General features: G+C 48.6%; 1 pseudogene; it reads right to left on the reverse strand.

The window, feature by feature from the left end:
* Positions 1-662: 662 nt before the first annotated feature.
* LOC146589985 (uncharacterized) lies at positions 663-1,600 on the reverse strand (annotated as a pseudogene).
* Positions 1,601-12,854: the final 11,254 nt, after the last annotated feature.

Consider the following 12,854-nt stretch of genomic DNA (forward strand, 5'->3'; position numbering starts at 1 on the left):
ATTTCTCATGTTTTTTCTCCCCGATCTGCTTCACTCATTCCCTTCTACCTCCTGTGTCTTTCCCTTGAGCATTACAGAATATGCGGGCTGTAGGCCCCAAAGTGTCTCAGCTCCGTCACAGAAGTCTCTTTGGGTCATACTTCCTTTCATTTGTACAGCATCACCAAGAGTTTCTTTCCTTGACCCATCTTGGTGGGTCTCACCTTGGGGACAACAGCCGAATCGCTCTCCTGCAATAGCTGGCAGAGAAGCCAATTCAGCATGCTCCTTCCTCATAGATTCAGTTGTGTGATTTCTTCCTGCTGTCTTTGCTCCCCTGGTCCTGGCTGGGGCTTTGTGTTTAATTGAATGAGCCTTTGGGCAGACCTTGAGGACCTCAGGACCTTGAGGATGGCCTGCCTCATGACCGAGGGGCACGAGGAGAACTGCTGGCACATGTAGATGACCGCTCCCCTGGTGTCACACAGGTGCCACATCCTGCCGTGGGTGTCTGGCCCCTGGTGTTTCTTTCCTTCATGCCTGCTGATGTCCTTCTCCAGAGGCAAGAGCTCAGGCTGCGGCTCCACACAGTGCCAGCTAGCCGGGGGAAGGCAGGCAGATGCCAAGGGCGCAGCTGGATGTGGGTCTCCGTTAGGGGGTGCTGTCGGGGGGGACATTGGTGCCTAGTGCACTCGTGCTCCCAGTGACTCACCAGACAAGCTCCACTCATGCTGCAGCCTCTCTGCCCGAATGTGGAGCTCCAGGGCCTCCGGCAGGAGCAGGGCCTCCACTACATGGAAGCAGGAGTGCAGTGGTGCAGGGGCTGCGGGGCACATCCAGCTGTGGGCGGACACCTTGTAGGATCGTTGCACCACCGCGGCAAAGATGCTTTGCTTCCTCATCATGTGCACCTGCAGTCTCCTGAAATCCAGTCCCAGCTGCAGCCTGGACACATGGCAAGGATTGGCGCCACCGGGCAGGCTGCCAGCCCCACGAGCCCAGGGTGGTGGGTGAGCTGGCCTCAGAGCTGACAGCTCTCTGGCGGTGCACACGCTGGCCCTGCAAGCTCATCAGCCTAGCTGTGAAGCTTGAGGTCTGGGGGGGCCGTGGCTGGAGTGAGCAGCCGCAGAGCCTCTGGCCTGCACTAGGGCAGCCCCACACATGGAGGAAGGAGTCTTCTCTGCTCTCTGTGTCCCCTCCGGAGGCGGGAGCCTGCCGAGGAGGGCGATGGTGGCCTGCTGGGGCCCCGGAGGGCTTTGTCATGCTGCTGCCTCCAGCCTCTACAGCCACTCTGGGGTGGCCTCACTGCAGGGCCCGCAGCCAAGGTTGTAGCACAGGAACCCGCCTAGGGCCCTGCTGCCAGACACCCACTGCTCATCACTTCAACAAGGTAGTGGGGTAGAGATGGATGAGCATCCCCTTGGCCCAGCACCTCAGAGTGGGACCTGTCCCATAGCAACCCCCCTGGGGACAGCAGGAGCCTCCCTCCTACCTAGAGGCATTTGCCAGAGGCACTGCACCAGCTGTGCGTGGTGGCCCAGGCTGCCAGGAGCAGGAGGAAGCCACTGCCCCAGAGCAGGGAGACCCAGCCGTGCTGAGCCAACCCCACAGCTTCCAGCATGGTGTGGCTGGAGGCTGGGGACCAAGGGCTCAGGAGCAGACGCAGCCCTTCAGAGCTGCCTTCGCCTCCCCACACAGCCCTCTGTGGCTGCTGTCCCCTGGGATGGGGACAGGACTGGGACAGAGAGGTCACTGCCACGGCAGTACTGCGAGGCCATCAAGCGCATCAGAAAYCCCTGGCAGGGTTTCACCTCCAAGGGACCCCAACAGCAACCTTTGGGGTTTATAGCCACCACAGGTCACGTCTTCGAGCCTTTCTCTAGACGGGTCTCCCTCTGTCACTGAAAGCAGAGGGTGACGAGGAACTGCCATTGCGCAGGGCTGAGCGGGGAACGGCTAGGGACACCAATGGCTCTGCACCCTCTGCAGGAGCTGCAAACACACCCCGTCACAGCTGCGCTAGAGCTGGCGTGCTGCCGCGGAGGGCTGCCACTCTCCCATCGCTTCCCAGGGCTCCTGGCAGTCAGGGAGAGGTTTGAACGCACTTATAAAACAAGAGGGCAGCTTGGGGCGCAGCCACATGCTCACACTGCTGCTTTCTGCCCCAGCCGGCTACGTGCCCAGGCCTCTGCAGAGCAACACCARTGGGAACCTCAGAGCTCCTTTGCCCTTCGGGAAGGGGAGAGCGCTGCACATGCGGCAGGACCCTGTATGGCCTTGCTGGCCATCACAGGGTGACCCAGGGCTCTGCTGCAGTGCCTCCTTCCTGTGGTGCCATGGCGGCTGCACCCATGGGGTTCCTCAGCATCTAGGAACACCTTTGCATTGGCAGCAATGACATGCTGATGGGGACCCCATGGCCACCACGACAGCTTTGTGATGGGGGTCCCCATGAGTAGCTGCCAGGACATGGTCGGGGGGTCCCCACAGCCACTACTTGTGATGGGGATGGCATCATGCCCACAAGGCATGGGTGTCCCCSTGGTGACCACTACCCTGCCAGGGCCAAAGCCCCCCTCGGGGTCCCCACTCTCAGGAGAGTGGCTCCAGCAGCACGCAGCAGCTCCCCTCAGTGCTGGTGTGGCAGGTCTCTGGCAGAGGATCCTGGAGATGCCCATGGAGCAGTGGGCAAACACCCGCACTCAGCCCCTGGATGGGCACCCGGGCACGCAGTAGTGCAGTGAGGGGAGGGACAGGGCTGGCAAGGGAGGCAGGCAGTGGGGACGGGACCCACATGGCAAGCACGGGGATGGGGGAAAGGGGAGCTGGGGTGAGACGGGCATCCCTGAGCTCTGCTGGCTGAGGGGATTTATTCCAGGCCCTGGAGTAAGCTCAGCCAGGAGCTTCCCTTGGGAATGCGGCTGAGGTTTCCATCGCGCGTCTCCTCCTCCTCGCAGCTGGGCCAGTGGGAGCCCACAGCAATGCAGCGCAGCCAGTCCCCCTGGCTTCGCCCCACCACAGGGACAGGCTGCCCCTGCTCCCCTGCCCACAAAGCTCACGGGACGCTGCCAACACCAGCACAAAGGCACTGAGCTGAGCAGTGCGGCAGAGGGCCTGGGTAGAGCGCGGGGAGAACCTACCCTGCAGCAGTGTGGCAGTGAAAGAGCCACCTCCTGGGCCACGCTTGCCGTCTCTCTCCACCAAGGCACCAATGCACCCGCATTGGTCCGTGTGCATGTGTCCTTGGGCACACGGACAGCTAAAGCGCCCACATCTGCATGCCAAAGCGAGTTGGCCRTCTGGCAAACGTCCCCTGGCTCTTCTGCCTCGGGCACCGCAGGCAACATGCTGCAAGCGGCCTCCCAGGCACAACAGCTCTCTTCCAACCTGGACGACTACAGCAAGATTGCAGCAGGGCAAAGGCGGCAGCGAGGGCTGAGGCACAAGAAAGGCCTGCAAAGAAGGGCACAGAAGTGGTCTCCAGGGAGAGGTCTTAGCAGTGCTAGGATGCTAGGGGGAAAGAAAAAAATCAGTTGAGACTTCTTCAGTCTTGGCTTTGTTATTTAGTTTCTTTTAAAAAGATTTTTTTTTTCATTTGAAAAACAGCAAAAGCATACAAATTATCTTTTCAGTTCGGCCTTATCTTCTTTGGCATACTAGAAGTTAATGAATTTATTAATTCAGGACTGTTGAGAAACTGGTCACTGAAGCCAGCCTATCAATATCCCAGGCAACTCTATTGTTTGCTCATTTTTATGATTTTATCTAGTTTCCTCTTAAAGCTAGTGATATTTCTGTGTCTCCACTATGATGCTGGAGTTCAGCAGTATGTTTGTTTTGACATTTTAACTACACAGAAGTTAGAGCCACATCTTATCTGCCCTTCTTGCATATCTTCCTGTTGGTACTACATAAGCAAAATTGTCTGGCTTTGTGTTAACTCTTAAATGCCTCTTAGAGAAAAACCTGTCCACAAACTTGGACAATGTCCAACTATTAGTAAACTGGAATAAGTAAGTTAAACCCTTTGAAAGTACCCTGTCACACGCTGAGGTCAAACTACTTTCAAGACGACACTAAAGCACATGCCAAAGCGAGCCCTCAGAACAGTGTATATCATATATRTAAGGGTAGTGCCTGAACAAAATGGCCAAGGTGCAGTCTTAAATGTTGTTCACTGTTCCTGTAACAAAACTCACGAAGTTGGATTTTTTCCTCTCCTAACTAAAAGACACCGCAATTTTTATACAGCTGGGTTTCGTTTGACCCTGCAATCAAAACCCGTACGGCTCTGCTAACTCATCCAGGAGTGTAGGTGCAAGCACATGCCTCCTTTCATTACAGGCACACTGCAAGCTCATCAGTGTCAGGCAAACAGCAGGCTACAGAGAGTGAACTGATGCAATGCCCCCAGCTCACCCCTGAGACATTTTTCCAGTACCTGACTCTCAGATTTCAAGATGTTGTTACAAGCTGTGAGGCGTCCCAACACATACACGGTGTGGTGCTTATTATTATTATTTTAAGGGCTTGAAACTGGAGGCACATGAAGAGAATTGTGTGATACTTCAGTAAAATTGTCAGGTTTTGCTCACTGTAATTTACTTTTGAAGAAACTTAACAGCTGTATGTGCAAGACCTTTGTTTCTATAACCCTCCCTCCCCCAGCCTATGCTGTTCCTGTGGTCCTTTATTGGGACTGCAGTTCACCAGGAAGGCTGCAGCTGGCTAGCTGCTTCGTCACTTGTGGTTATCAAGGCCCACAACAAGTCAAATCCTTGGAGGGGAGCTTCTCTGCAGGCAGATCTGCTTGTCCGCAATGCAAAGGGTAAAACTCCAGGAGCACAGCTGAACACTCTGAACCCAGCGCTACATCTCATTGATGGTCTCCACAGATGCTGTGCTGGGAATGGTTGACAGGTACTGTTGCTTTTCACTTACTCCTTTGAAGACAGGTTCATCTGAAGACACAGCAGTATTTTCCTAAAACTAACATTTGTACTTGTACTCATGACCAGGAGCTGCAATGGGCTGCAGCTGATCCTCAGCCTCCTTTTTCAGGCTAGGCTCCTCTGGCTACAGCACTGGGAGAAACCTGCAGCACTCAGACCCTGGCTTTGCTCCCATTCCCCCCACTCCGCAGTCTCCCCTTTAAAATACACTCCTTAGGTTCATGTGGTACTCCTCATTCACAAGCTTGGGGTCACATCTTGCAAAGCAACAGGACCAGGTAACCTGAGCAAGCCCAGCAGCAGTGGGAGGTTAATCATTGCATGGAAGCAGAGGTCTGCACTTCCATCAATACACAGCATGCTCCATGAAATGTGTTGAGGCCAGAGACATCATTTATTTATTCAGCTCCTCAGCCAGGAACTCACCTTCCGGAGGATCACAAATCATCCTTTTGCTGTGGCAATACTTACTGGCATTAAAACTCCAACCTTAAGGCAGCTTAGTAAAGTAAGTCTTGGGATTAAACACAATTCCAAAATCAGATCAGGTTCTACAGGCCTCTTACTGTACCTTCATTTGCCACTCCATCTTTGCAGTTCATCCTACAGTGTAACCGGCAGATGCATGCATTTAGTTGAAATACTCTTGATTCATCATAACAAGTATAATTGACATGCAAAAGAGACACTCCATGCTCTATTTCTGCAAAGATCCTCTTTATTACATGCAGAGGAACGTTTTTAAGTTACATGAATTCTGTGCAGACTTCTCAGAAATTGCTTGTAAGTGTAGGAAAGTGAACTTTAATTAGTTGTAGAATAATGAGGATCAGGAAGGGACGGTTTGTATTGAACTCTAAGGGGGTAAAACAAACTGCATTTGTGAAATAACATACACTAAACTGAGTATCTTCAAGCAACTGCAGTACAAATTGGCATAGGCTTTATTTCAGTTGCTTTTGGAAGCCTATGTTTTTATTGCAGGTTGGCATCAAAGTGAGCTAGCCAATCTGGCTCCGTAAGACCTTCGCCTTTAGAACTGCTCCGCGTGCTTTTGTAAGGGCAGCTATCCTACACAACACAGCTACATGCCCAGTGTTAGCGGATCTCTGCCCTTTCAGTCCTACTGAAAGGCATACGTGCCCCAAAATAGCAACTCACTTGTAACATTAACTGCAGAAACATCTGTTATGTCTTCGTATGAAGACATGACTTTTATGTTAGCCCCAAAAGAGGCATGAAATCCCCCGATTTGGGGGCTGGTTTGCACTGTTTGCAGCAAAAGCACTTTCCCTAACCATGTAGGACTTCCACAGCACTTTTCCAGCCACAGGTGTCAGTGTTTCATAAAGGAGGACAAGCAGAATTAAGCCGAAGGTCATACTGGGAAACACTAGCGACTAGGACAGGAATGCAGAAATTTCCATCTTTTTTGCTCAAGCTCCTTCAGCTGGCACTTTTTACAGGCTTGAGCCTATGCCCACTAGGGTCAATGGGAAGCTTTCCCTGTGTTTCAGTGGAAGCTGGATCAGGGCCTGTGTATTCAGTGAACAGGGACAGATTAATGAAAGTTATTTTGATTTACACCATCTGAGAACCTAGCAACTGGCTGTTCTTTAGGATAGTTTCCCCTTTCTAATCACATGCTGCTCTTACCAAAATGCATGCACCCGTTTCAACTTTGCAAAGAAAAACCTCCCTGAGTATTTATAGGGTGGGAATAACCGTCTTAGTGACCAACAGGGAAACAAACAAGTATATTTTGACTGCAGACAGATTATCTGCATATTAAAGCTTTACTGACCCTTGGTTCCCCTTACTGTGTTTACATACAGAATCATTATGACACTAGGAAACTAATTATAGAAGTATAGTTTTATTACCTTCAACACATGTATTTGTTCAGGTAGCAATAATCATAGCTACCATTACACTTTTTTTCTTGCTATCTTCTCACTTAGCAACCAGTTCAGTGTTACTAGAATTATTCTTAGCTTGCCAAGGGAACTATTTCTGTTCTTGAATTTCATTTCCTAGGGGAGCTTAATTTATACTTTTGTTGTTTTATGGTTGTCATGAAAACCAGCATCCTCCTCCTTTTCTCTCTCATAATTACAAGGTATGCTGGCATCCCTTCCTCCTCCTGCTCAGTAGCTCACTACTACCAGCTGTTTAGGGGTAGGGGGTATTCCCTCCCTTCCTCTGATTAGTCTTGTATTTTATTTGATTACTACTTACTTGTAAATCTATAGGCAGAAAAAGTCCATCTAGATTTCTGTTCATAAGCATTTTGAAAGAGACYTGCCAGCACAAGGGAGTATTTCTACCTTAATGCTAAAGGCAAATCAATACACAGCAAGTCAAGACTTTTCCTGTAGACAGAGCAGGTTCATCATCCAGTCATACCTAGGAGGTTTTAATCTCACCAGAAGTGAGCGGAAACACCATGTACAGCAGTGTACCGTCTATCCTCTAACTTTTGCTGAATCTTGCTAATCCTGGCACAGTAACTTGTTCTTTGAACAAGAATTAAATAGGATTTCTGACTCATCTCAATACCCCAGCCTTCCTTAGCTATCCAGGCTAGAAAGCCCAGCTCATTCTTTACCCTCCTGCTGGGCCTGCCTTGACAGCTTGAAGACTACCTTACTGCTCTAACATGGCAGCTCCTTTAAAACTAGATCTGCAACAAGTAGGAAAGTAGCTCAGACCAGTAAAGAGAAGTATCGAGAATGGGGAAGATACACTGTTAGTTTCTAAACTGTGAAGGCATCAGAGATTAGGGAAAACAGCAGAGCAGCCTATTACTTTTGGATAGAAGGAGAACCCATTACCCACCCAACTTTAAACGCAACCAAGTTCATGATTGCTCCCACAGCTACTTGTAGGACATTGCTTACTGCTTCATTCCTAACTAAAGGAATTTCTTAAACAGCAGGAAGAGAATTCTTAATAAATGCAGTAGGAACTGGGACTGCAAATGAAGCTGTCATAGCGCTAAGGAAGGCTGGATATGCCCCTAACATTTTAATTGGGGTTAGGTCTTTACCTAACACCAATACCCTTTCCTTTACCTAACACCTTTTTCCTTTGAAAAGAAACCATCTTTTTAGCATCCCCACAGTAGCTTCTGGCTGCTGCCTCTCACCTTCACTGGCAGTGTGGGTTGCCACGTAAGACTGAGTCTCTAGTGAAAAAACACCCACTTAAGGGTATCACTTTACCTGGAAAAACAGAGAGGAGACTAAGATTCAGACCTCTAGGACAGACTCAGCCTTTCAGCACTTTTCTGTGTATATCGCCTGACGGTACATAGGTTACTATATAGCAATCAATAGGCCATTTTTCCTAGGTTTTGGGGCAGAGGGAGAGCTTCCATCCAAGGCTCAGATGGTAGATACCACAAGGGATATTTTGGTCACACCAAAATGAGGATGTGAGCAGGGTACCCAAATATCATCACATTAGTGGCACCACAAAATGAGGCCTTTTCTTAACCATGCAGGCACCTAGTAAACACCAAACTCAGAGCCCAACACCACTGAAGGCATCAGCACCTCAGAAAAGGAATAGGGCCTGGTATTGCTCACCAAGCCCTGCCAAACTGATCCTCTTCCCACAAATGGGAGTAAAAGCAGCAGCACTTAACACCCAATGCTCTGCGCCTTTGGCCCCAGGGAGGAGGGCTGCCCGGCAAGGGAAGATGAGCTACAAGCAAAGGGCGGCAATCACATAGGCAGGCAGGGCAGCAACCTTGCCACCTAGGGTGGCAATGATCCTCCAGCATCCAAGCAGGGCCATGGCGGTGACAGAGCCTGTCACCAGCCCCAAGCAACGTGCAGCAGTGGGGCAAATCTATCCTCACTTTAGGTACAAGATCTATCCATGAAGCTAGTTAGTAAACTAGGACCACCAGCAACAGTGCTGAGCACAGAACCACCCACAACACAGCTCAAACAAGGATCAGGGTCCTGGTCCTGAGTTTAAATGAAGCTCACAAGCTAATAAGGAGGGGGTACGTAGGTGAGGGCCCCAGATGACATCAGTTAGGGCCACTGAGGCCTTTTAGCGTCCCCTGGGCTCTGACATTTCTGTTTTTCTCTATGCTTTAGAAATCTATATATGTAGATAAAGCAGACGGACAAGTAAGGTGGGAATGAGGTCTTTTTTCCTGAAATACAGTTTTCTCTATATTGGATATAGCTGGGAAGTATGTGCTAATAATTTGTCAAATACTGAACTGAAATTGTGGATAAGAATCGTGCTTTTTGTCTAGAAAATCATTTGAAAATGAAATAGTGTCTAAAACTCCAGTTATTACACAGCACATTATCTTGAAGGGCTTTCGTGTAATTTAGATAAAATGCCTTATCTCTTATTTCAGAAATGTCAACATCATCCAAATGTATGTGTACTTTTCTGTCAGTTTTCTAAGAAGATACAGAACTTTACAAGCCTTTCTCTCACCCTCTTTTCTTTTCAAATCGGCAAAGGCGTATTCAGCGTTTCAAAACTTTAGGTATATTTTTACATGTGAGAAAAGTATATATTCAGGGATGCTCCTGGATGGCTCCGTTACGTATGTTATCAGCATGCTACCAGCAATAAAATTAAACTCAGGAACAGTGACGAAATGTTTTTACTTCACTCCTGCACTCGTGATACTTATCTTGCATTTTATTCCTATCGTCCTGCAAGTGTCACATCAACGAGGGCAGTGATGTCAGTCAGGGCACCCACCCTGTGCTCCAGGCTGAGCCTGTGTCACATGGGCTTCAGTGAGAAACCCCCAACAGCACCACCACAGCCAGGTGCCAGAAGGAACCGGCTGTCTGCAGCTCTGGGGCACGCTCATGCCAAAGCCACTGCAACGACACGCTCAAAAGAGAAACTCAGTTTCATATTCTGTCTTACCTGGGCTCAGAACAAGGGCTCATACATGTGTTAGACATATATACACATATGCCACGACTACCTGGCCACCAGTGGGGGTACAGCAATTAGTGTAAGAGGTGGTTTTGAACTTCCCTCTCCYGCTGTCCTGAGGGACTATCTAACCTTCTGAGTGGGTATCCTGGCTCTCCAGATGTTTTGCAGATAGGCTACAGAGACATTGTGTCTACAAAGCGCCCTTTTCCAGCCATGAGTCATGTGGCAGCCTGGGAGGTTGAGTCCCAGCTAAGGGTTCCAGCTTGGAGCAAAACACCTAGGCATTTGGCACGAGTCTGTAAACCTTTAGCCTCCCCACACATTCAAAATCTGAGTGGGTTGATAGCCTAGCATCAGTTGTAGGCACTAAACCTTCCCAGTAAATTAAAAATAATGAAGAATAGCAATGAATGGTAGTGTCCAGCTTATGAGGTGTGCTGGCCAGCATTCAGGTATCCAGATTCATCCTCTCCAGGAGGGAAATTTCCATGCATAAGATAGTTTCCAAAGTATGCCTCCCTTACAAGGAAGAATCCTGCTGTGTGTTTCAGTAAGACATCTGCAATCTGCCTCATTCAGATTGTCACAGCTTGACAGTCATGCAACATTAATCCCCTGTACAAATATATCTATCTTATGACAGAGTTCACAGATATTTTCCTACGGGTCATGACAGGGAATAATACACAGAGTGTATGTTATTGGATTCGCAAACACTCAGAAAGAGTGCAGCAAAGGTTTCACAGTTCTGTTTATGGAATAATTTTCCCTACTACATCAACACACCAAGCTTTCTAATAAGGTGCTTGTTTGTGTTTCTTGTGCTGAAGGCTCAGACTTCGGCGTGTGCTTTGTTTTAAAGGGAGGCTACCCTTTAATGCACGCTCCTGACACATCCCGGGGAAAACTGAGCAAGAATTCTGCTATGTGATAGACTTCATTTTCTCTTTTCTCAGTCGAGACTTAGATATAGGACATGGACGTTGCGCGCTGGCTTTTCATTGGATCTAGCTCCTAATGCTGGTGTCTGCTTGTGAATCTAATGCCATCCGACCAGATTGAGAGATGACTGTCACAAAACTGTAATTTCAGGAGACGTGACAAGGCATGATACAAATATCCTGTTGTTCTAAAGCACTCTTCCTCAGAGGTTAATAACATATATGTGTAAAAACTTGTAAAGGAAATGATAACCTGGCAAGAGCCTCCTCAGACATTACTGCCTCACAGCAGGAGCACCACATTTCAAGATGAGAAGAGCTAGGCAGGATATCCCGCTGCAGATCATGGAGCTGCCAATACCAGTTTGGCAGTAGTCACCCGAGAACATAAAACACCGTCCTCTTCCACAATCTACCTCTTTTTCAGCTGTCAGGAAAAGCAAGGCTGTGTGCCACTTTAGTTATACCAAGATACATGCAGCTTAGCTAGTTCCTTCAGGACCAAGAGGATGAGGATGTAGCAGAGGAAGCCGTTGCTTCTCCTTCCTGCATATATCCACATGCATGCACATATACATCGAGCCACCTGAGCACGACAGACCTGGCAAAGGAGAAAACAATGAAGCTGAGAACCAGAAACTCTGCTCCTATCCCTGAATCACCTGAATTTCTTTCCTATCAACTTATCCAGTCTTCCCTTGGATCCAAGAAAACTTGTAGCATCTACCACATTCTGTGGCAAGGAATTCCACCCATTAGTTACACTCTGCATGAAAAAACATCTCTTTGTCTTTGTCCTGAATCCACCACCTGGTAGTGTCAATTGATGTCCCTTAGTTTTTGTAGAGGGGTACAGTCTCAAGCTCTGTATTYTTCTACAGCCAGCAGAGCACGGGGTGCATGTGGAGGTCTGGAGGGAAGTCTGTCAGTGAAACGCAATCCTTCATTCCAGTTTTATTTTTTCTCAATGACTGAGATTACACAGTTTATCCCTAGTGTAAAATAAAAATGTTTTGACAACATTTTACCTCTTGGTCATCTTTATTAGACACATGCAAGCATAATTCAAATTTCTTTGGATATTAAAACTGTCTCTTAAGAAAAAAACAAAACATACCTGCACTTTATATGCAGTGTGCTAATACAAAATGCCCTCTGGAAACTGCTTGCCAAAGTGAAGATGCTTACAGGCAATTCAGTGGCTGCTTAATACTGCCTAGACAGACACGAAAATGTTTTTGCTTTGTCTTCTAGGAGTGAGCATAGGGAATCCAATCAGTCAGCACTTACTATCCGCAACCAAGCAGTTTGAGGAGGGGATGTTCACTGTTAACACACGAGATAACATATTCCTGTTTCAGCAGGTAAGCAGGCCCTTGCGTGATAGCTTAGTGCTGCAGAAAGCTCTGATAGAGTATGGAAGAGCAGCTGCATTTGCAACAGCATTACGAATGATGCTCCGCAGCAGCTCGCGCGTGAGCACAGAGATCTCTGTTGAGACAGATCGTCACAAAACCGATTCTCAGAGAACTAAGGAAACGGATCAGTCTTGTTCTGCTCACACGTCCTACAGTGGAGTTGTATTTTGTGAAGCTAAGAACAGGAAAGCAAAGCTAATGTGTGACCTACAGGCTCACACACAGAACTCTGAAACTGCAGGAAGCAAACAGCTTCAAAGTGTCTCCGGAAGGTCCACAGACTTAGCCAAAGGCTCACTATAGCAGCCATGATGCAGGCGCCTATTTTCTAAATTTGCCTTCCTATTCCCATCGGATCACCATATTCTTATCTGAACCAATTTCCAGGAGTTTGGCATGGGCTGGTAGTGAAGCTTTGGAAGTCCCCAGACCCACGGAATTATGGAGGCAGTTATGTCCGTGGGAGAAATGGGCACCCCGACCCTCCTTGCTGCCGCCCACCCGCATTTTTCAGCATTTCCTGTCTGTGAGCTGGGCTGCTGCTGGCAGCGCTGCTCCGGTACCAGCGAGCTGCTGTAGCACAGAGCCTATTTTTCAGCAGTTACAGCTTCCCTTAAAGAAATCAGAYGTGTGCA

The sequence above is a fragment of the Rhea americana genome, unplaced genomic scaffold (assembly GCF_003343005.1).
Source record: "Rhea americana isolate MKP2758 unplaced genomic scaffold, rheAme1 scaffold_427, whole genome shotgun sequence".
In the NCBI taxonomy this organism is placed as follows: domain Eukaryota; kingdom Metazoa; phylum Chordata; class Aves; order Rheiformes; family Rheidae; genus Rhea; species Rhea americana.